Raw genomic sequence first — 21,442 nt, 5'->3', positions numbered from 1 at the left:
GCCACAAGTTTGATACGTTGGGTTTTCGTTTTTATTCAGTTCAATGTTTTTCTAATTTTCTTTGGAATTTATTCTTTGATCAAGTGTTAAATTCCAATTAATTTTCAAATTATTTTCAAATAATTTCAAATATTTTCAAATAATTTTAAAATTATTTGGAATTTATTAATCATCAAGGAAATACAAGTTAGGCCAGGTGCAGTGACTCACAACTTTAATCCCAACACTTTGGGAGGCCAAGGTGGGTGGATCACTTGACCTCAGGAGTTCAAGACCAGCCTGGGCAGTGAAACCCAGCCTCTACAAAAAATACAAAAATTAGCCAGGTGTGGTGGCACATGCCTGTAGTCCCAGCTACTTCAAGGGCTGAGGCAGGAGAATCGCTTGAACCTGGGAGGCAGAAGTTGCAGTTAGCCGAGATTGTGCCATTGTACTCCAGCCTGGGTGACAGAGTGAGACCCTGTCTCAAAAAAAAAAAACAAAAAATAAAAAAAAGAAAAGGAAATGCAAGTTAAAGTCACAATGAGAGGCTAATATGAATGATGTGATGTTTACAACTAATTGATCACAACCAGTTACAGATTTCTTTGTCCCTTCTCCATGCCCACTGCTTCACCTGACTAGCCTTAAAAAAAAAAAAAAATCACGATGAGATATCATTTCATACCCACTAGAATGGCTAAAATAAAAAACATTGACAGAAGTAAATGGTGACAAGGATATACAGCAATTGGAACTCTCATACATTGCAAGTGGGGGTGTAAAATGGTATAATCAGTTAGGAGAACTGTTTGGTGATTTCTTATTAAGTTAAACATGCATCTACCATATGACGCAGCCGTTCTACTCTTTGGTATGCAAGAAAAATGAAAATATATGTCCCCAAAAAGACTTGTACACAAATATTTATAGCAGCCTTTTTTGTATATAGTCCAAAACTGGAGACAGCCCAAGTATCCATCCACAGGAGGATGGAATAACACATTATGACACATTCAAACAATGGAACACTGCTCAATACCAACAACAACAGGTCAAACTATTGATATACTCAACAACGTGGGTGGATCTCAAAATGATAAGCAAAAGAAAAACAGAGTATGGGCTGTATGATTCCATTAAATAAAGTTCAAAAACAGACAAAACTAATTTTTGTTGTGTGAAGTTAGGCGGTGACTTTGGCGAGATGATTTGTCAGGGAAAGAATCAATCAGAGCCCTGGCACAGTGGCACGTGCCTGTAGTCCCAGTCACTCAGGAGGCTGAGGCGGGAGGATCATCTGAGCCCAGGAGTTTGAAGCCAGCCTAGGCAACATAATGAGACCCCATTCTCAGTATTATTCTGTCTGCATGAGCCTTTAAAAAAAAATGCAATCAAGGAAATTCTTTAGGGTAATGGAAATGTTCTATCTATTGTTTTGGTTGGAGGTTATACAAGTTTATACAATTGTCAAAACTCATGGAAACTTGGCCGGGCGTGGTGGCTCATGCCTGTAATCCCAGCACTCTGGGAGGCTGAGGCAGGCAGATCACCTGAGGTCAGATGTTCAAGACCAGCCTGGCCAACATGGCGAAACCCCATCTCTACTAAAAATACAAAAATTAGCCAGGCATGGTGGCGGACACCTGTAGTCCCAGCTACTTAGGAGGCTGAGGCACAAGAATCGCTTAAACCCGGGAGGCAGAGGTTGCAGTGAGCCAAGATCGCGCCACTGCAGCCCAGCCTGGGTGACAGAGTAAGATTCCATCTCAAAAAATTTAAATAAATAAATAAATAACTCATGGAACCAAACATTAAAGATTTATTGTATGTACATTGGATATATGTATAGAAACAATATTATAAATTTTTAAAGAGTGTAAAGAATTTTCAGACCTTATATAATTGATTTTGCCTTGGGGTCATTTTTCTTCCCACTCACCCCATGTGGATCATACAGGCCCTGGTTTACCTTCTGTTACCTTACTGAAATTGCAAGCACACTGCATGTTCCTGGAGTTTGATCTCCCCTCTTGGTTGTTAACCTAGTGCTGCAAACATTTTAGTATTTAGAGGCTTTCCCTTGGCAAAGGTGTTCCCACAGCTGACAGCTGTGATATAGCTGGAGATTAAATGATAAGGACGACAGTCTCATTAATATAAATAGACAGATGACTGCTGTGGTAAAAAGTACTACTGAATAGAGAGTACAGCCCAAGCAGTTTGAGAACTCCCTATTTCTGGATCTCAGCAACCCTATAGGGGAGCTCATTGTGTTTTATGAGAATGGCTGATGAAGCAGTATTGAATAACCTGTTATTGATTTTGTAGCTGCATCAGTATGATCCCTTTTTCTGGTATTTCCTAAAGTATAGTTTTTAAATGTAAGATTGTCTCAAAACATTCTAGACTCTGTAAGATGATACCACTATTAGATGTTAGCTAGTAGAGGCCAGGAGCGGTGGCTCATGCCTGTAATCCCAGCACTTTGGAAGGCCAAGGCGGGCGGATCACCTGAGGTCAGGAGTTCTGGACCAGCCTGACCCAACATGGAGAAACCCGGTCTCTACTAAAAATACAGAATTAGAGGCCGGGTGCAGTGGCTCATGCCTGTAGTCCCAGCACTTTGGGAGGCCGAGGCAGGCGGATCACCTGAGGTCGCGAGTTCGAGACCAGCATGACTAACACGGAGAAAACCCGTCTGTACTAAAAATACAAAATTAGCTGGGCATGGTAGCACATGCCTGTATTCCCAGCTACTTGGGAGGCTGAGGAAGGAGAATCGCTTGAACTTGGGAGGTGGAGGTTGCGGTGAGCCAAGATCGTGCCATTGCATTCCAGCCTGGGCAACAAGAGAGAAACGCTGTCTCAAAAAAAAAAAAAAAAAAAAAATTAGCCAAGCGTGGTGGCACATGCCTGTAATCACAGCTACTCAGGAGGCTGAGGCAGGAGAATCGCTTGATCCCGGGAGGCGGAGATTGCTGTGAGCCGACATCTCGCCATTGCACTCCAGCCTGGGCAACAAGAGCAAAACTCCATCTCAAAAAAAAAAAAAGAAAGAAGTTAGCTATTAGAGGCTGGGCGCGGTGGTTCACGCTTGTAATCCCAGCACTTTGGGAGGCCAAGGCAGGTGGATCACCTGAGGTCAGGAGTTCGAGACCAGCCTGGCCAACATGGCAAAACCCCGTCTCTACTAAAAATACAAAAAAAAAGTTAGCCGGGCGTGGTGGTGCACACCTGTAATCCCAGCTGCGTGGGAGGCTGAGGCAGGAGAATTGCTTGAACCCAGGAGGGGGAAGCTGCAGTGAGCCAAGATCACGCCACTACACTCCAGCCTGGGCAACAGAGTGAGACTCCGTCTCAAAAAAAAAAAAAAAAAAGAAGTTAGCTATTAGAGCTTATCTATTAGAAGCTAATCTATTTCTAATCTATTTATTTGGAAAGGTAAGCTTTGTCAGTTTGTAGTAACTCATTTTTTCATGGCCAAAAGTGGGAACAGTGGTTCATCCAAGGAATTATACTTCATTTTACATTGCTTTTGTACTGTTGTTCTCTCTCATTAATGTAATTAGATTTGGGATGTGTTCTGCTTACCAGTATTTATTCTATTGTTGGGATCTGGCAACATATCCATGCCCCACTTCACTGAAATTGCTAAGTAAAAAAATGACACTAGCTTTGCCACTTACTTCCTGTAACACTTTATTAGCAGTCTGGTTTTAGCCTAAAAGTCACAACTTTTTCGAAGTTTTCTCTAACCAGTCACCCCAGATTAGGCACATGCCTCTAGGTTAGAGTCCTGTCACCAGAGATTGATCACACTTGATTGTAATTGTTAGACAACTGTCTCATTCAATAGACTGTCAGTTTCTGGAGAGTAGAGATCTTGTCTCTGTTGTTCCTCTTTTAATCCCCAGTGTCTACCATCTCAGAGACACTTGTTGAATGAATTCATGAATGACTGGCTGAATAATGAGCAATTCAAGAAAAAACACTTTATATTCACAGGTTTTGGGTAAGACAGTAGCTCCCTTAAAACACACACACACACACACTCCATGGTATGTCACAGAACTACAGTCTACACTCAGTGCAAAGGGTTTCAAAATCCAGTAGGAAGAAGTATTTTCCCTCTTCTGTCCTTGGAGAAGATACTGTGCAAGTGTGGAGTTCCCCTGGCGAAATATTCTTTTTTTGAGATGGAGTTTCATTCTTGTTGCCCAGGCTGGAGTGCAATGGCACGATCTTAGCTCACTGCAACTCTGCCTCATGGGTTCAAGCAATTCAAGACCTGCCTTAGGCTCCCGGGTAGCTGGGATTACAGGTACCCACCACAACATCCAGCTAACTTTTTGTAATTTCAGTAGAGATGGGGTTTCACTATGTTGGCCAGGCTGGTCTCGAACTCCTGACCTCAGGCGATCCACCCTCCTTGATCTCCCAAAGTGCTGGGATTACAGGTGTGACCTCCCCCCTCCCCCGCCAGTGAAATATTCTAAAAGGAGAAGAAGATGGTATGCACATTTGTGCTTTTTCCCATACCGAGGTCAGTGGCGCTGAGAGCAGTGTAGTACAATGATACAGTGGTGTATCCGGAATTGGTGGGTTCTTGGTCTCACTGATTTGAAGAATGAAGCCGCAGACCCTCGCGATGTGTGCTACAGTTCTTAAAGATGGTGTGTCTGGAGTTTGTTCCTTTTGATGTTCAGACGTGTTAGAAGTTTCTTCCTTCCAGTGAATTTGTGGTCTCACTGGCTTCAGGAGTGAAGCTGCAGACTTTCACAGTGAGTGTTACAGCTCTTAAGGCGGCGCATCTGGAGTTGTTCATTCCTCCCATGGGTTCATGGTCTCGCTGGCCTCAGGATTGAAACGGCAGACCTTCATGAAAAGAGTTACAGCTCATAAACTCAGTGTGGACCCAAAGAGTGAGCAGCAGTAAGTTATCTCAAAGAGCGAAAGAACAAAACTCCCACAGGATGGAACAGAACCTGAACAGGTTGCCACTACTAGTGCAGGCAGCCTGCTTTTATTCCCTTTTCTGACCCCACCTACATCCTGCTGATTGGCCCATTTTACAGAGAGCTGATTGGTCCATTTTACAGACAGCTGATTGGTCTGTTTTGACAGGGTGCTGATTGGTGCATTTACAATCCCTGAGCTAGACACAGAGTGTTGACTGCTCTATTTACAATCCTCTAGCCTGAGGTAAAAGTTCTCCAAGTCCCCACTAGATTAACTAGACACAGAGCACTGATTGGTGCATTTACCAACCTTGAGCTAGACACAGGGTGCTGATTGGTGCATTTACAAACCTTGAGCTAGACACAGACTGCTGACTGGTGTGTTTACAAACCTTGAGCTAGACACAGAATGCTGATTGGTGTATTTACAATTCTTCAGCTAGACATAAAGGTTCTCCAAGTCCCCACTAGATTAGCTAGACACAGAGCACTGATTGGTGCATTTACAAACCTTGAGTTAGATACAGGGTGCTGATTAGTGTGTTTACAAACCTTGAGCTAGACACAGAGTGCTGATTGGTGTATTTACAATCCTTTAGCTAGACATAAAGGTTCTCCAAGTCCCCCACCAGATTAGCTAGATAGAGTGCTGATTGGTGCATCCATGAACCCTGAGCTAGACAGAGTGCTGATTGGCGCATGTACAATCCTCCAGCTACACATAAAAGTTCTCCAAGTCCCCACCCAACTCAGAAGCCCAGCTGGCTTCCCCTAGTGGATCCTGTGCCAGGCTGGGGCGGAGCTAGTCCCACTCTGCGCAGCCGCACTCCTCACCCCTTGGGCAGTGGATGGGATGGGGCACGGCGAAGCAGGGCCCGGCGAAGCAGGGGGCGGCACCCCATCGGGGAGGCTCCAGCCCCTTGAGCACACGGTGTGGGGGAAGGGTGTTCGGGCATGGCGGGCTGGGCATGGCGGGCTGCAGGTCCCTAGTCCTGCCCTGTGGGCAGGCGCTGAGGCCCCGCGAGAATTTGAACGCAGACCAGGTGGGCCGGCAGTGCTGGGGGACCCAGCGCACCCTCCGCAGCGGCTGGCCCAGGTGCTAAGCCCCTCACTTCCTGGGGCCCGCAGCGCCAGCCGGCCGCTCGGAGGGCAGGGCACCAAGCCCCCACGCACCCGGAACTCACGCTGGCCCGCGAGTGCGGCGCATGCAGCCCCAGTTCCCGCCCGGGCCTCTCCCTCCACACCTCCCCGCAAGCAGACGGAGCTGGCTCCGGCCTCGGCCAGCCCAGAGAGGGGCTTCCGCAGTGCAGCGGCGGGCTGAAGGGCTCCTCAAGCGCGCCAGAGTGGACGCCAAGGCCGAGGAGGTGCCCAGAGCGAGCAAGGGCTGCCAGCACGCTGTCACCTCTCAGTGGTTTAGAACCAGGGCTTTTAAGGCGGGGCACGGTGGCTCACTCCTGTAACCTAGCAATTTGGGAGGCAGAGGTGGGCGGATCATGATGTCAGGAGTTCAAAACCAGCCTGACCAACATGGCAAAACCCCGTCTCTACTAAAAATACAAAAAATTAGCTGGGCATGGTGGCGCGCGCCTGTAATCCCAGCTAGTCGGGAGGCTGAGGCAGGAGTATCGCTTGAACCTGGGAGACGGAGGTTGCAGTGAGCCGAGATCACACCACTGCACTCCAGCCTGGGCAACAGAGTGAGACTCCATCTAAAAAAAAGAAAAAAAAAAGAACCAGGGCTTTGAAGTCAGTGGGTTCAAGCCCTACTCTGCTATTTATTAGGCCATACTGGAAGTTTGGACAAGTTACTTGACTTCTTGAAACCTGGTTTTTCTCATTAGTAAAATGGAGATAATGTTAGCATATTCATAGATTGTGAGGTTAAATAACAAGTGGTGTGTTTAAAGTTTGTGGTGTGAAGGAAATGCTCGATAAATATTGATAATGATGATGATGATGATTTTTGTGAGAAAAGAGGGATTATAAAAGACTGCTCCTAGCCAACCTTTTGCCCATGAGGGAAATCTACAAGCTCAGTCCTTGTGAAGCTGGGGTTTTGGGTTCCCAGAGGCCTCAACCACTCCTTTTCCTGTGATCTTGTGCCTGGGATGACAGTGCATCAGCAGAGGATGGATCGTTTCCTGCAGGGTCAGCCTACACTCCATGTAGCAATCTTGGGGGCTTTCTGTCTGGAAAACAAACAGTCTGGTGGTTCAATCCACAGACAGTCCCCCAACCTTCCTCTATATCTTGTAGAGGAGGTGGGAAAATGAGAAACACTTGAATGAGAGGCCGTGCATATACGAGTTGCCTACAAAATCTGTCATTTTTGGAGGTATTATTTGAAGGGAACGTTTATTTATTTTTTTTGAGACAGAGTCTTCCTTTGTCACCCAGGCTAGAATGCAGTGGTGCAATTGTAGCTCACTGCAACCTTGATCTCCTGGGTTCAAACCATCCTCCTGCTTCAGCCTCCTAAAGTGCTAGGATTACAGGCGTGAGCCACCACACCCAGCCATTAAATTTATAATGAAACTTTGGCCAGGCTCGGTGGCTCACGCCTGTAATCCCAACACTTTGGGAGGCTGAGGCTGGCAGATCACCTGAGGTCGGGAGTTCGGGACCAGCCTGGCCAGCATGGTGAAACACTGTCTTTACTAAAAATACAAAAATTAGCCGGGCGTGGTGGGAGGTGCCTGTAATCCCAGGTACTCGGGAAGCTGAGGCAGGAGAATTGCTTGAACCTGAGAGGCAGAGGTTGCAGTGAGCCGAGATCACACCATTGCACTCCAGCCTGGGCAACAGAGCGAGACTCCGTCTCAAAAAAAAAAAAAAAAAAAACAAAAAAATTAGCCGGGTGTGGTGGCAGGCACCTGTAATTCCAGCTTCTAGCTACTTGGGAGGCTGAGGTAGAGAACTGCTTGAACCCAGGAGGTGGTGGTTGCAGTGAGCTGAGATCATGTCACTGCACTCCAGCCTGGGTGACAGAGCAAGACTCCATCTCAAAAACAAAAAAAAAAAGGACAGGCATGGTGGCCCACTCATGTAATCCCAGCACTTTGGGAGGTTGAGCTGGGTGGATCACGAGGTCAAGGGATTGAGACCATCCTGGCCAATATGGTGAAACCGCGTCTCTACTAAAAATACACGGTATTTTCTGTTCTTGTCTTTACAAATTACCCCCTGACTCATGATAGATACATGACTTGGCTACATCCTTTGCTATGTGAGCCACTTTTTTTTTTGAGACGGAGTCTTGCTCTGTCACCCAGGCTGGAGTGCAGTGGTGCGATCTCAGCTCACTGCAAGCTCCGCCTCCCGGGTTCACGCCATTCTCCTGCCTCAGCCTCCTGAGTAGCTGGGACTACAGGCGCCTGCCACCAAGTCCGGCTAATTTTTTGTATTTTTAGTAGAGACGGGGTTTCACCATGTTAGCCAGGATGGTCTTGATCTCCTGACCTCGTGATCCGCCCGCCTTGGCCTCCCAAAGTGCTGGGATTACAGGCGTGAGCCACCTTGCCCGGCCGGCAGGAGAATCTCTTGAAGCCGGGAGAAGGAGGTTGCAGTGAGCCAAGATCACGCCATTGCACTCCAGCCTGGGTCACAAGAGCAAAACTCTGTCAAAAAAAAAGAAAAAGAAAGAAAGAAAATTTAAGGCCAGGCACGGTGGCTCACGCCTGTAATCCCAGCACTTCGGGAGACTAAGGCGGGTGGATCACTTGAGGTCAAGATTTCGAGACCAGCCTGGCAAACATGGTGAAACTCCATCTCTACTTAAAAAAATACAAAAATTAGCTGGGCGTAGTGGTGCATGCCTGTAATCCCAGCTACACATGGGGCTGAGGGAGAATAATCACATGAACCTGGGAGGTGGAGGTTACAGTGAGCTGAGATGTCACCACTGTACTCCGGGCTGGGTGACAGAGCAAGACTCTGTTTCAAACAAAAGAAAATTTAGGCCAGGCACAGTGGCTTACGCCAGTAATCCCAGCAATTTGGGAGGCTGAGGCAAGTGGTTCATGAGGTCAGGAGTTCAAGACCAGCCTGGCCAATGTGGTGAAAACCTGTCTCTACTAAAAATGCAAAAATTAGCCAGGCGGCCAGGCTCAGTGGCTCACGCCTGTAATCCCAGCATTTGGGAGGCCGAGGCAGGTAGATCACAAGGTCAGGAGTTCAAGACCAACCTGGCCAAGATGGTGAAGCCCTGTCTCTACTAAAAATATAAAAATTAGTTGGCTGCGGTGGTGCATGCCTGCAATCCCAGCTACACGGGGGCTGAGGCAGAAGAATCACTTCAACCTGGGAGGTGGAGGTTACAGTGAGCCGAGATGGAGATCACAACACTGTACTCTAGCCTGGGCGACAGAGCAAGACTCTGTTTAAAAAAAAAAAAAAAAGAAAATTTAGGCCCGGCTCAGTGGCTCATGCCTGTAATCCCAGCACTTTGGGAAGCCGAGGAGGGCAAGCAAGACTCTGTTCAAAAAAAAAAAAAAAGAAAGAAAATTTAGGCCCGGCTCAGTGGCTCATGCCTATAATCCCAGCACTTTGGGAAGCCGAGGAGGGCGGATCATGAGGTCAGGAGTTCAAGACCAGCCTGGACAACATGGTGAAACCTCGTCTCTACTAACAAATAGAAAAATTAGACAGGCGTGGTGGTGGGCAGCTGTAATGCCAGCTACTTGGGAGGTTGAGGCAGGAGAATCGCTTGAAGCCAGGAGAAGGAGGTTGCAGTGAGCTAAGATCACGCCATTGCACTCCAGCCTGGGTGACAAGAGCAAAACTGTCTCAAAAGAAAAAAAAAAAGAAAGAAATAGAATTTAAGGCCAGGCACGGTGGCTCACGCCTGTAATCCCAGCACTTTGGGAGGCTGAGGGAGGTGGATCACTTGAGGTCAGGAATTTGAGACCAGCCTGGCCAACATGGTGAAACCCCATCTCTACTTAAAAAAATACAAAAATTAAAAAAAAAAAAAAAAAAAAAAGAAAAAACAGATTTTCCTTTGTTTTATGGAATGAGTTTATAGATTCCTGTTCTCTGTAACTAGTGACTTCAAGTATACTGTTTTATCTAAGAAGTACAATGAAGGTCATGAGAAGCCTGAGTAGGCCTGAACTACAGCTGCCTGGGCACCATAGCGAAGGTTATGGGATAAGCCCGTGCCTAGGCAAACCTAGATAATGGACATCTGGGTTGCATAGCAATGGTTATGTGCAATCCTGAGTTATGAACCTGTTACAGTTTGATTAACTGTCTTTGTCCTGCTTCTGTTTCCCCGCTTTCACGCCACTGTAAGCTTGCTTCAAGCTAGCCCACCCCCTTTTGTGAAGTGTGTATAAAAGTCAAGTGCTGTCTTTGTTCCAGGCCCAGCCTTTGTACGAGTCTGCTGGGCCTGAGTGCACTCAATAAAAGATTCTCCTGTTTAAAAAAAAAAAAAATACAAAAATTAGCTGGGCATGGTGGTACATACCTGTAATCCCAGCTACACAGGGGGCTGAGGCAGAATAATCACTTGAACCTGGGAGATGGAGGTTACAGTGAGCAGAGATCACACCACTGTACTGCAGCCTGGGCGACAGAGCAAGACTGTTTCCAAAAAAAAAAAATTTAGGCTGGGCTCGGTGTTTCACGCCAGTAATCCCAGACCTTTGGGAGGCCGAGGCGAGTGGATCACAATGTCAGGAGTTCAAGACCAGCCTGGCCAAGATGGTGAAACCCTGTCTCTACTAAAAATACAAAAATTAGCTGGGCGTGGTGGGTGGTGCCTATAATCCCAGCTACTCAGGAGGCTGAGGCAGAGAACTACTTGAACCCGGGAGGCGGAAGTTGCAGTGAGCCTAGCTCGCGCCATTGTGCTCCAGCCTGGGCGACACAGTGAGACTCCATCACAAAAAAAAAGAAAAAAGAAAATTTAAAATCTGGTAACACGCAATAGTAAAAAAAAAATAGAAGACAAAGCTAAGAGCAGTGGCATATGCCTATAGTCTCAGCTACTCTAGAGGCTGAGGCAGGAGGATACCTTGAGTCCAGGAATTCAAGTCCAGCCTGTGCAACATAGAGACCCCTATCATATCTAAAAATAATAAAATTGAAGAAAATCTATCCATCAGTTGGGAAAGGTTAATTAGATTACCGTAATTAATACTATGGAATACTATTCCACCATAAAAAGCGTGAGTTAGATTGAGTTAGATCTATATGTCCCTATGGAAGAACTACCACAGCATTGTTAAGAAAGCAGGCCAGGGGCAGTGGCTCACGCCTGAAATCCCAGCACTTTGGAAGGCCGAGGCGGGTGGATCACGAGGTCAAGAGATCGAGACCATCCTGGCCAACATGGTGAAACCCCATCTCCACTAAAAGTACAAAAAAAATTAGCTGGGCGTGGTAGTGCACACCTGTATTCCCAGCTACTTGGGAGGCAGAGGCAGGAGAATCGCTTGAACCTGGGAGGCAGAGGTTGCAGTGAGCCGAGATTGCGCCACTGCACTCCAGCCTGGCAAAAGAGCAAGACTGTCTAAAAAAAGAAAAAAAAAAGCAAACTACTGTATAAAGTGGGTTAAAGAAAGTCTCAATGATGTATTCATATGTAAAAAAATTAAAGGAGCTGCACACTCAAATGTGCACTATTTATTGTAAGTTATACCTCAATAAAAGGTTTTTTTAAATCTTCATAAAATTTTGGGGGGTGTGTGTGTGTGTGTGGTTAGAATGCAGTAGCTCGACAGGGCGCAGTGGCTCACGCCTGTAATCCCAGCGCTTGGGAGGCCGAGGTGGGTAGATCACCTGAGATCAAGAGTTCAAGGCCAGCCTGGCCAACATGGTGAAACCCCATCTCAACTAAAAGTAGAAAAAAATTAGCCGGGCATTGTGGTGGACGCCTGTAATCCCAGCTACTTCGGGAGGCTGAGGCAGGAGAATCGCTTGAACCTGGGAGGTGGAGTTTGCGGTGATCCGAGATCGCGCCATTGCACTCCAGCCTGTGCGACAAGAGCAAAACTCTGTCAAAAAAAAAAAAAAATTGCAGCTCACACCTCTAATCCCAGCACTTTGTGAGGCTGAGGTGGGAGGACTGCATGAGATCCAGAACAGCCTGGGTAACGTCTCAAGACCTCATCTCTATTAAAAAAAGAAAGAAAAAAAGATCTAGACAGATGAGTAACACATTTTTAACAGTGGTTACTTAGTTATCCCTGTGGAATTGCATGATAAAGTGAAGGAAGATTCTTTCACTTTTTGCTTTATACTCTGTCACATTATTTACAGTTTAAATAAGCATATTTTGCTTTTGTTATCAACAACAAATAGAAAAAAAAATCGTTTGTCTTCTGTGGGGTTCCCTAAATCACTCCATTGACATTCCTGCTGCCTTCAATGGCTCTCTGTGGGAAAAGAAAATGAAGTGAACACCTACCAAAGGCTTCGTGCAAATTGTGCCTACTCCAGATAATGTGATTGCTGATTTCTCTGTAATTTACATTAAGGAAATTGAACTTTTGGTTGAAGTCGGTCTTCTTTGAAGAAAGAAGCAGACGACCTTTAATGCTATGGGCCTATTGTCACTTCAGCACTGCTCTCAGGAAAGAATTGGGATCTGGTGGCGAAGCTCAGCGTGAACCGTATCACTTTTTAAATGCCTAAAGGCTGGTTTTGAGAGGCCGGAGTCGCTAGTGAGAAAGCTGCCTCTGCAGCCAGGCCCCTCCCTGGCCGCCCGAGGCTCCGTCCGGTCCCCCGTGTCGTCGCCGGGGCAGCTGGCGCCCTCCGGCGGGGTAAGGCTGGGACCAACCGGAACAGCGCCCTTCCTCTGCAGCCCGCCTACTGATGTGCAATCCAGGATCTACGTGGATATAGAGGGAAGCTCGGCCCACGGAAGGCAGAATGGCCAAAGAGATGGATATAAAGTGGAGCGGGGAAAGGAGGACACCCTAACAGTTTGGCAGCGCACTGTGCCAAGCGTTCATCTTCCAGAATAATGTAACTAATGTAGGGCATATGTTCTCCATTAGTTCATAAAGGAGGGGTGTCACACAAAGTTTACCTTCTTCCCCCATCCCCATGAAAATTTCTTTAATATTTTTGTTTAATTTAAAAAGTAACATATGTCAGGCACGATGGCTCACGCCTGTAATCCTAGCACTTTGGGAGGCTAAGGCAGATGGATCGCGAGGTCGGGAGTTCGAGACCAGCCTGACCAACACGGTGAAACCTTGTCTCTACTAAAAATACAAAAATTAGCCAGGCATGGTGGTGCGCTCCTGTAGTCCCAGCTTCTCAGGAGGCTGAGGCAGGAGAATCACTTGAACCCGGCAAGCAGAGGTTGCAGTGAGCTGAGATCAGGCCACTGCACTCCATCTTGGACGACAGAGCGACTCCGTCTCAACAAACAAACAAAAAGTTACATATGTTTATGTAAACTATTAAAACAATACAGAAACAAACCCATATAGCTGGCTTATTTTACTTAGCATGTTGTCTTCTAGGTTCATCTATGTTGTAGCATGTGCAGAATTTCTTTCCTTTTTAAGTCTGAATTATATGGATATTTATTGTGTTTATCCCTTCATCTGCTGATGGACGCTTGGGTTACTTCTACCTTTTGGCTATTGTGAGTAATGCTGCTATGAACTTGAGTGTTCTATAAAGAACTTTTATTTGTCAAAACTATGTCACGCCATGCCAGGCATGGTGGCTGACCTCTGCAATCCCAGCACTTTGGGAGGCTGAGGCAGGCTGATGATTTGAGGTCAGGGGTTTGAGACCAGCCTAGCCAACATGGCAAAACCCCATCTCCACTAAAAATACAAAAATTAGCCACATATGCTTGCTTGAACCCAGGAGGCGGGGTTGCAGTGAGCCAAGATCCTGCCACTGCACTCCAGCCCAAGGTGAAAGAGTGAGACTCTATCTCCACAAAACAAACAAACAAACAAACACACACCTGTATCATGCCGTAGGTTAACAAAATAGTAGGTTAGGGAAAGTTTCTCTTAATAGAATTCTTCCAGGCTGAGTGTGGTGGCTCATGCCTGTAAGCCTGTTTCTCTACCACTCTACCTTCCCAGGAATAACTATCATTAACAAATGGTACTCGTCAATTCATGCTTTTTGTTGTTGTTGTTGAGACGGAGTCTCACTCTGTCGCCCAGGGTGGAGTGCAGTGACATCATCTCAGCTCACTGCAACCTCTGCCTCCCAGGTTCAAGCAATTCTCCTGCCTCAGCCTCCTGAGTAGCTGGGATTACAGGCGCACGCCACTATGCCCGGCTACTTTTTGTATATTTAGTAGAGATGGGTTTTTGCCATGTTGGCCAGGCTGGTCTTGAACTCCTGACCTCAGGTGATCTGCCCACCTCAGCCTCCCAAAGTGCTGGGATTACAGGTGTGTGCCACCATACCCAGCTAATTTTTGTATTTTTAGTAGAGACAGAGTTTCACCATGTTGGCCAGGCCGGTTTCCACCTCCTGAACTCCAGTGATCCGCCATCCTCAGCCTCCCAAAATGCTGGGATTACAGGTGTGAGCCACTGAGCCTGGTGACTTTTTATTTTTATTATTATTATTTTTTGTAGGGTTGTTCTAGGCATGTTGCTCAGGCCGAACTCCAACTCCTGGAGTCAAATGACCCTCCCACCTCAGCTACTGAGTAGTTCTGACTACAGGTGCCAGCATTGAGCCCTATGTGCACCTTTTTTTTTTTTTTGAAATGGAGTCTAGCTCTGTGGCCCAGGCTGGAGTGCAGTGGCCCTATCTTGGCTCACTGCAACCTCTGCCTCCCGGATTCAAGCAATTCTCCTGCCTCAGTCTCCCGAGTAGCTGGGATTACAGGCACCCACCACCACGCCTGGCTAATTTTTGTATTCTTAGTAGAGACAAGGTTTCAGTGTGTTGCCCAGGCTGGTCTCGAACTCCTGACCTTGTGATCCGCCCACCTCGGCCTCCCAAAGTGCTGGGATTACAAGCGTGAGCCACGGTGCCCGGTCCCCCCGCTTTTTTTTTCTTCGAGACAGAGTCTCACTTTGTAGCCCAGGCTGGAGTACAATGGCCAGATCTCAGTTCACTGCAACCTCCACCTCTCAGGTTCAAGCGATTCTCCTGCCTCAGCCTCCGAAGTAGCTAGAATTACAGGCACATGCTACCACGCCCAGCTAATTTTTGTATTTTTAATAGAGACAGGGTTTCACCATGTTGGCCAGGCTGCTCTTGAACTCATGACCTCAAACAATCCACCCGCCTTAGCCTCCCAAAGTGTTGGGATTACAGGGATGAGCTACCGTGTCCAGCCGTGTCCAGACTTTTTTTTTTTCGAGACTGAGTTTTGCTCCTGTCGCCCAGGCTGGAGTGCAGTGTTACGATCTCGGCTCACTGCAACCTCCACCTCCAGGTTCAAGCAATTTTCCTGCCTCAGCCTCCCGAGTAGCTGGGACTACAGGCGCCTGCCACCACGCCCAGCTAATTTTTTTTGTATTTTTAGTAGAGATAGGGTTTTGCCATGTTGGGCAGGCTGCTCTTGACCTCCTGACCTCAGGTGATCCGCCCACCTTGGCCTCCCAAAGTGCTGGGATTACAGGCATGAGCCACTGTGCCTGACCCAAACTTTTTAATGTAAATATTGTATACACAAATATAGACACTGTATGTCATAGTGGTTAAGAATACAGGCTAACAATCAAACCTGCACATTGGTTTCCTCTAAGGTATACTGAGATAATAACAGATAATTAGATAACTATTCTTCTTTTTTTTTTTTGAGATGGAATCTTGCTCTGTCGCCTAGGCTGGAGTGCAGTGGCACGACCTCAGCTCACTGCAAGCTCCACCTCCCAGGTTCACGCCATTGTCCTGCCTCAGCCTACCGAGTAGCTGAGACTACAGGCGCCCACCACAACACCCAGCTAACTTTTTTTTAACAAAGATGGGCATATGTCACATAGAAGTTTATGTGGATGTACTATTTAAATGTTATTTTTAAAAATACTTATAGATTCACTGGAAGTAGCAAAAATAGTACAGAGAGTTCCAGTGTTCCTTTAATCCATTTTCCCCCAATGGTTACATCTTATATAATTATAGTACAGCCTGGCATGGTGGCTCACGGCTTTAATCCCAGCACTTTGGGAGGTCGAAGCAGGCGGATCACCTGAGGTTGGGAGTTTGCGACCAGCCTGGCCAACATGGCAAAACACCATCTCTACTAAAAATACAAAATTAGCCAGGCGTGGTGGCGCATGCCTGTAATCCCAGCTACTCGGGAGGCTGAGGCAGGAGAATCGCTTGAATCCGGGAGGTGGAGGTTGCAGTGAGCCGAGATTGGCCATTGCACTCCAGCCTGGGCAACAAGAGAGAAACTCCGTCTCAAAAAAAAAAAAATTATACTACAATGTCAAAACCAGGATATTGTCCGGGCACAGTGGCTCACACCTGTAATCCCAGCACTTTGGGAAGCTGAGGCAGGTGGATCACTTGAGATCAGGAGTTTGAGACCAGCCTGGACAACATGGCAAAATCCAACCCCATATCTACTAAAAATACAAAAATTAGCTGGGCATGGTGGCAGGCACTTGTAGTCCCAGCTACTTGGGAGGCTGAAGCAGGAGAATCGTTTGAACCCGGGAGGCAGAGGTTACAGTCAGCCGAGATTGGGCCACTGCACTCCAGCCTGGGTGACAGACGGAGACCCCGTCTACAAAAAAAATAAATTAGGAAATTGATGTTGGTGCAATGTGTGTATATAGTTTTATACCATTTTATCATATGTACAGATTCCTGTAACCATCACCATAATCAAGATACAGAACTATTCCATCACCACAAAGATCTCCCTCATGTTATCTCTTTGTAATCACACACATACACCCCTATCTCCCTAAGCCCTGGCAATTACTAATGTATTTTCTGTCTATAATTTTGTCATTTTGAGAATGTTATATAAATGGAATCATATAGTATGCAACCTTTTGAGATTGACTCTTCTGGCCAGGCGCGGTGGCTCACGCCTGTAATCCTAGCACTTTGGGAGGCCGAGGCAGGTGGATCATGAGGTCAGGGGTTCGAGACCAGCCTGACCAACATGTTGAAACCCCGTCTCTACTAAAAATACAAAAATTAGCTGGTCGTGGTCGTGGGCGCCTGTAATCCCAGCTACTCAGGAGGCTGAGGCAGGAGAATTACTTGAACCCAAGAGGTGGAGGTTGCAGTGAGCCGAGATCGCGCCACTGCACTCCAGCCTGGGCGACAGAGCGAGACTCCGTCTCAAAAAAAAAAAAAAGGAGATTGACTTTTCTCAGTCACGTAATTCCCTTGAGATCCATCTAAATTGTGCGCGTCAACATTCGTCCCTTTTATTGCCAACTAGTATTTCATTCTGCAATGTACTTAAACATTTTTTTATTGTAGTAATATACATATAATGAAAATGTTTTTTTTTTTTTTTTTTTTTGAGACGGATTTTTGCTCTTGCTGCCCTGGCTAGAGTGCAATGGCGTGATCGCTCACTGCAACCTCCGCCTCCTGGGTTCAAGTGATTCTCCTGCGTCAGCCTCTGGAGTAGCTGGGATTACAGGCATGCGCCACCACGCCCGGCTAATTCTTTTGTATCTTTAGTAGAGACGGGGTTTTTCCATGTTTGTCAGGCTGGTCTTGGACTCCTGACCTCAGGTGATCTGCCCGCCTCGGCCTCCCAAAGTGCTGGGATTACAGGCGTGAGCCACTGTGAACAGACTCTGTTTTATATATATATATATTTTTTACTAAGGGATTCCACCCACATTGGTAGAATCCCTCAGTATTTGTCTTTTGGAATACTGGCTTATTTTACTTAGCATGATGTCTTCTAGATTCATCTATGTTGTAGCATGTGTAGAATTTCTTTCCTTTTTAAGTCTGAATTATATGGATATTTACTGTGTTTATCCATTCATCTGCTGATAGACACTTGGGTTACTTCTACCTTTTGGCTATTGTGAGTAATGCTGCTATGAACTTGAGTATTCTATAAAGTACTTTTATTTGTCAAAACTATATCATGCCATGCCAGGCATGGTGGCTGACCCCTGCAATCCCAGCACTTTGGAAGGCTGAGGCAGGCTGATGATTTGAGGTCAGGGGTTTGAGACCAGCCTAGCCAACATGGCAAAACCCCATCTCCACTAAAAATACAAAAATTAGCCACATATGCTTGCTTGAACCCAGGAGGCGGGGTTGCAGTGAGCCAAGATCCTGCCACTGCACTCCAGCCCAAGGTGAAAGAGTGAGACTCTATCTCCACAAAACAAACAAATAAACAAACAAAAAAACCGTATCATGCCATAGGTTAACAAAATAGGGAAAGTTTCTCTTTTTTTTTTTTTTTTTTTTTGAGACGGAGTCTCGCTCTGTCACCCAGGATGGAGGGCAGTGGCACGATCTCGGCTTACTGAAAGCTCCGCCTCCCGGGTTCACACCATTCTCCTGCCTTAGCCTCCGCAGTAGCTGGGACTACAGGTGCCCACCAACACGCCCGACTAATTTTTTGTATTTTTAGTAGAGACGGGGTCTCACCGTGTTAGCCAGGATGGTCTCGATCTCCTGACCTCGTGATCTGCCAGCCTCGGCCTCCCAAAGTGCTGGGATTACAAGTGTGAGCCACTGCTCCTGGCCAGAAAATTTCTCTTAATAGATTTCTTCTAGGCCAAGCATGGTGGCTCGTGCCTGTAATCCCAGCACTTTGGGAGGCCAAGGTGGGTGGATCACCTGAGGTCAGGAGTTTGAGACCAGCCTAGCCAACATGGTGAGACATGGTGAGAACCACTGCACTCCAGCCGGGGTGACAGAGCGAGACTGTCTCAAAAGAAAACAAAGCAAAATTAATAAAAGTGATTGTGGCGATGGACAAACAACTCTGTGAATATACTAAAATCCATTGAATCGTACTTTTTAAATGAGCGGATTGCATGGTATGTGAATTTTATCTCAATAAAGCTGTTAAAAATGATATTTAAGAAGCATAACAATCACAATGTATGAACCCTATTTACATTCAGATTCAAAAAACTATTAAAAATGAAGTTTATAAGACAATTGGAAATTTGAACAATGACTAGATATTTGAGCATATCAAAGGTATATTACTTATTTTTTTTTTTTTTTTGAGACAGAGTCTTGCTCTGTCTCCCAGGCTGGAGTGCAGTGGCGTGATCTCAGCTCACTGCAAGCACCGCCTCCCGGGTTCATGCCATTCTCCTGCCTCAGCCTCCCGAGTAGCTGGGACTACAGGCATCCGACACCACGCCCGGCTAATTTTGTTTTTGTATTTTTAGTAGAGACGGGGTTTCACCGTGTTTAGCCAGGATGGTCTCTATCTCCTGACCTCGTGTTCTGCCGGCCTTGGCCTCCCAAAGTGCTGGGATTACAGGCGTGACCCACCTCTTTCAGCCTGGGTTTACTACTTTTTAAAGCATGATAATAATACTGTGTATGGTTATGTTTACAGATGAAATGACATGATATCTGGGATTTACTTCAAAATAATATAAAAGGTAAGCAAGTGGGCCGGGTGCGGTGGCTCACGCCTGTAATCCCAGCACTTTGGGAAGCTGAGGTGGGTGGATCACATGAGTTCAGGAGTTGGAGACCAGCCTGGCCAACAGGGTGAAACACAGTCTCTACTAAAAATAAAAAAATTGCCGGGCAAGGTGGCTCACACCTGTAATCCTAGTACTTTGGGAAGCTGAGGGGGGTGAATTGCCTGAGCTCAGGAGTTCCAGACCACCCTGGACAACAGGGTGAAACCCCGTCTCTACTAAAATACAAAAAATTAGCCGGGTGTGGTCGCGTGTGCCTGTATTCCCAGCTACTCAGGAGGCTGAGGCAGGAGAATTGTTTGAACCTAGGAGGCAGAGGTTGCAGTGAGCCAAGATCACACCACTGCACTCCAGCCTGGGCTACAGAGTGAGACTCTGTCTCTAAAAAATAAATAAATACACTTTGGGAGGCCAAGGTGGGTGGATCACTTGAGGTCGGGAGTTCAAGACCAGCCTGACCAATGTGGAGAAACCCTGTCTATACTAAAAATACAAAATTAGCTGGGCATGGTGGCGCATGCCTGTAATCCCAGCTACTCGGGAGGCTGAGGCAGGAGAACTGCTGGAACCTGGGAGGTGGAGGTTGTTGTAAGCTGAGATCACGCCATTGCACTGTGGCCTGGGCAACAACAGTGAAACTCAGTCTCAAAGTAAATAAATAAATAAGTAAATAAAATAATAAATAAATACATAAATAAAAATACAAAACTTCGCCAGGTGTGGTGGTGGGTGCCTGTAATTCCAGATACTTGGGAGGCTGAGGCAGGAGGATCACTGGAACCTGGGAGGCGGAGGTTGCAGTGAGCCGAGATCACGCCACTGCCCTCCAGTCTGGGCAACAGAGAGAGACTCCATCTCAAAAAAAAAGAAAAGAAAAAAATGTAAACAAGTGGAAGTATAAATGAAACAAGACTTCTCACAGTTAGTAATTGTTGAAGCTGGTTAAGGAGTACATGAGAGCTCACTGTAATACATTTCCTCTACCTTTGTATATGTTGCAGATGTTCCATAATAATAAAAATGCATATCATAAGTATCTTTTATGTCAATACATGGAAACCTGCCTCATGCTCTTTGATGGGGCATAGCCTTCCATATTTATTTAACTAATTCTCTATTAGAGAACTTTTGAATTTTTTTTTTTTTTTTTGAGATAGTGTCACTCTGTTGCCCAGGCTGGAGTGCAGTGGTGTGATCTCGGCTCACTGCAACCTCTGCCTCCTGGGTTCAAGCAATTCTCTTGCCTCAGCCTCCAAAGTAGCTGGGATTACAGGTGCCTGCCACTGCATCCAGCTGATTTTTGGTTTTTTGTTTTTTGTTTTTTTTTTGAGATGGAGTCTCGCTCCCAGGCTGGAGTGCAGTGGCGTGATCTTAGCTCACGGCAACCTCCGCCTCCCAGGTTCAAGCAATTCTCCTTCCTCAGCCTCCCATGCAGCTGGGACTACAGGTGCCCGCCACCAGGCAAGGCTCATTTTTTTTTGTATTTTTAGTAGAGACGGGATTTCACCATCTTGGCCAGGCTGGTCTTGAACTCCTGACCTCGTGACCACCCGCCTCTGCCTCCCAAAGTGCTGGGATTACAGGCGTGAGCCACCACACCGTGACTTTATTTATGTATTTATTTGAGATAAAGTCTCACTTTGTCACCCAGGCTGGAGTGCAGTGGCATGAGATCTTGGCTCACTGAAACCTCTGCCTCCCAGGTTCAAGTGATTCTCCCCACCTCAGCCTCCTGAGTAGCTGGGACTACAGGCATGTACCACCAAACCTGGCTAATTTTTCTATTTTTAGCAGAGACAAGGTTTTGCCCAGGCTGGTCTCGAACTCCTGAGCTCAAGCAATCCTCTAGCCTTGGCCTCCCAAAGTGCTGGGATTACAGATGTGAGCCACCACACCCAGCCTTGAATTATTTTCAAATATTCAATATTCTAAACAATACTATAGGAA

General features: G+C 46.5%; 1 long non-coding RNA gene across 2 annotated transcripts in view; it reads right to left on the bottom strand.

Annotated features, from left to right (window-relative positions):
* Positions 1-458: 458 nt before the first annotated feature.
* The window catches only part of LOC112133453 (uncharacterized), a 32,368-nt gene continuing 11,384 nt past the window's right edge, over positions 459-21,442 (bottom strand). Inside the window, exons 4-5 of one of the 2 annotated variants that reach the window (XR_002915127.3) lie at positions 4,522-4,857; positions 459-2,842 (exon numbers count right to left, since the gene is read on the bottom strand). This is a non-coding gene — a long non-coding RNA (uncharacterized LOC112133453). The other variant, XR_008525754.2, reaches the window with a different exon arrangement.

Source organism: Pongo abelii, chromosome 4 (genome assembly GCF_028885655.2).
Source record: "Pongo abelii isolate AG06213 chromosome 4, NHGRI_mPonAbe1-v2.0_pri, whole genome shotgun sequence".
NCBI lineage: Eukaryota > Metazoa > Chordata > Mammalia > Primates > Hominidae > Pongo > Pongo abelii.
The sequence above is the reverse complement of the archived record's forward strand: the minus strand, read 5'-3'. Positions and strand labels throughout refer to the sequence as shown.